This window comes from Pan paniscus, chromosome 19, assembly GCF_029289425.2.
Source record: "Pan paniscus chromosome 19, NHGRI_mPanPan1-v2.0_pri, whole genome shotgun sequence".
Lineage (NCBI taxonomy): Eukaryota > Metazoa > Chordata > Mammalia > Primates > Hominidae > Pan > Pan paniscus.
Genome location: NC_073268.2, coordinates 51,968,457 through 51,971,881, shown reverse-complemented (window position 1 = coordinate 51,971,881; position 3,425 = coordinate 51,968,457). Strand labels below are relative to the sequence as shown.

Sequence of the window (3,425 nt, the reverse complement as noted above, 5' to 3'; positions counted from 1 at the left end):
TGCGTGCCACCACACCCAGCTAATTTTTTGGTATTTTTAGTAGAGACGGGATTTCACCACGTTGGTCAGGCTGGTCTCGAACTCCTGACCTCGTGATCCACCTGCCTCAGCCTCCCAAAGTGTTTGGATTACAGGCATGAGCCACTGCGCCCAGTCCCTGGGGAAGTTTTATTCTTCAGAATGAAAACCTTATGGAATAGGGAAGTCAACCCTCACCATCTAAGTCAACCCTGACTATCTCTGAGATAAAAGACAAAGCAGGCTGACGGGTCTCAAATCCAATCTTGTATGAATAAAACAAGCATCAGGAAACATAGATGTCATCTTCTAAGAGAAATATTCTGAGGGTCTGGCAGCATAAATCCATCAGTAAGTTCATAATAGACTATTGTAGAATCAGACTCCATTATGGCCAGAGTAAAAGACATCAGCAAATCTGGATCACCTGGCAATTTTCAAGATGCCTTCAAGATCTCCCTTATCCTGTTATGGCTGAGGGAAGCAGTGATGGGGGTAGGCACCACAGTCTGTAACCCCTCCTCTTCTATCTCAGTACCAACAAGGCAGATGAGCTGGAGTTCTGGTAATCTGACACAGTTTAGTTCATGCCAGTTTTGCTTTCTATGAGGTCCAGATAAACCAAGAATGCTATATAAACATGGGTGGCATCTTCTGTATCTAGTTCCATCATTTCTTTTTTTTTGAGATGGAGTCTCACTCTGTCGCCCAGGCTGCAGTGCAGTGGTGCGATCTCAGCTCACTGCAACCTCTGCCTCCTGGGTTCAAGCGATTCTCCTGCCTCAGCCTCCTGAGTAGCTGGGATTATAGGCATCCGCCACCACACCCGGCTAATTTTTGTATTTTTAGTAGAGACGAGGTTTCACCATGTTGTTCAGGCTGGTCTCAAACTCCTGACCTCGTGATCCACCCGCCTCAGCCTCCCAGCCTCCCGCCTCAGCCTCCTGGGATTACAGGTGTGAGCCACCACACCCAGCCTAATTTCATCATTTCTAAATATTTAAGGTGGGTGCCCATCCAGGCGTCCTCGGGGGCCCACGAGGGAGCTCCACCGCAGTCGCCAAAGCCGCGAACGCCACACAGACCCAGGCCACTGCAGCCAGGGGTCAGCTTGAAATTGCCGCGCTCCTCCATGCCGGCTGGTGCGGCGCTCCCGCGGTGCACACTTCATTGTAAGACTATTCTTGCCGGTGCTGTTTAAGAAGTCCTGTTCTCGTCTCTGTTTCTCTCCACACTGTCTCTCCCACGTGAGCCTCAGGAATGGAGGTGCTGGCGAGGAAGGCCCGAGGTGATGAAAGGAGGGAGAGAGTTGCTAGAGCTTCTGCAGCGACCCCCCTGGGACATAAGAACAACTCTGCCCTGCTGGGGTGAGCGGCCTGTCTAAGCATCGAGATCATAGAACTAAGACAACGGACGTCCCTCTCTGTGCAAGAAGCCTTCCTTAGTATCTAAATCCAATTTTTTTTTTCTGATAAAGTAAGCTTAAAAAATAAGCCTCAACCTAAATACATTTTAATGAGCTACTCGGTGGACTTGGCTTGGCAGGGTTTTTACATTTGTTGTTCAAAGCTTTCTTTGAACACAACAGTCAAGGTACCCTTGAAAATGGAATCCTCAGGGTTTTACTAGCCAGACTGACATCCTCAGAACTGGTTTCCTGGCTTCTCTCATAAGGGATATATGGGTGAGAATGAGATAGAGAACATTCTTTCAAAAAATGTCAAGAGTAGCTGGGCGCGGTGGCTCACGCCTGTAATCCCAGCACTTTGGGAGGCCGAGGTGGGCCGATCATCTGAGGTTGGGAGTTTGAGACCAGCCTGACCAACATGGAGAAACCCCATCTCTAGTAAAAATACAAAATTAGCTGGGCGTGGTGCCACATGCCTGTAATCCCAGCTACTTGGGAGGCTAAGGCAAGAGAATCGCTTGAACCCGGGAGGCGAAGGTTGTGGTGAGCTGAGATTGCGCCATTGCACTCCAGCCTGGGCAATAACAGCAAAATTCCATCTCAAAAAGAAAAGATGTCAAAGAGGATCCTAAACTGAAATGAAAGCGCAGTACCTGTGCCACCTCTGCATGGCCTCCTCCTGCCCACTGATGGCTCTGGTCTTGCAGGACGGACCTCACAGAGCACTTGGTTGGTGCTGTGTCCAGCCTGGACCCTGGCCAGCTGTGGCCACACACAGTGTGTGACTGAGTAGAGGCAGCACCAGGGCCTCCACTGTGGAACAGCTGCTCAAAGGAAGGGCCCAGAGCCAACAGCGACAGGCAGCAGCCGTGGAAGGCCAGGTGCAAAATGCCAGAGGTGACAGAGGAGACTGCTGACTGAGGTGCAACTCCATGCCCTTCTCCAAGAAGAATAGCTCCAGTGTCCACAACTGTGTGTCCCCTGCAGCCCCTACTGTATTTATAACCATCTGCTCCTACCACGTGCCGCCTCACACATTAGTGGCACTTATTTGAATACTGCAAATTACTATATTAATCTGTAAGCTTCTTGGGTATCAAAATCTCTCACATAACACCTGCTCCAGGTACTTAGGGATCCTGGGACTCCAGGTACCATGCCACACACCTGCTCCAGGTACTTAGAGATTCCAGGGACTCCAGGTACCATGCCACACACCTGCTCCAGGTACCACTCCACACACCTGCTTCAGGTACCACGCCACACACCTGCTCCAGGTACTTAGGGATTCCAGGGACTCCAGGTAACATGCCACACACCTGCTTCAGGTACTTAGAGATTCCAGGGAACTCCAGGTACCATGCCCACACCTGCTCCAGGTACTTAGTGATTCCAGGGACTCCAGGTACCATGCCACACACCTGCTCCAGATACCACTCCACACATCTGCTCCAGGTACTTAGGGATTCCAGGGAGTCTGGGTACTGGTCCACCCACCTACTCCAGGTACTTAGGGACTCTGGGACTCCAGGTACCTCTCCATGTACTTGCTCCAGGTACTTAGAGATTCCAGGGACTCTGGGTACCACTCCACACACCTGTTCGAGGTACTCAGGGACCCCAGGTACTGCTTCAGGTTCTTAGATAATGCTAAATGCCCTAATTTCTTAACAGTTCACTTTCTCCTTTCCTCCCCAAGCCAAACTCCCAATCAATATACATCCATCTCTACTAGGTGCAAGACACTGTTCTGGACACAGGAGATGCAGGTGTGAACAAGACAGACAAGGTCTCTGCCCTTATGGAGCTGGTGCTCCCATGGAGAAGAGAGATTAAAAACAAGCCAACCAATGCATCAGATTATCTCATGGGACTAAGAACTCGGAAAGACACAGGGCAGAGCACCACAGTAAGTACTGATTGGACACCTTTTCCTCAACGAGGTGACATTTGAGTCATGGCCCAAATGTTGAGAAGCCACATTCAAGGAAAGAGGACC

At 50.2% G+C, this 3,425-nt stretch overlaps 1 pseudogene; it reads right to left on the bottom strand.

The window, feature by feature from the left end:
• Positions 1-240: 240 nt before the first annotated feature.
• LOC100971184 (tRNA-splicing endonuclease subunit Sen15-like) lies at positions 241-1,152 on the bottom strand (annotated as a pseudogene).
• Between the last annotated feature and the right edge of the window lie 2,273 nt (positions 1,153-3,425).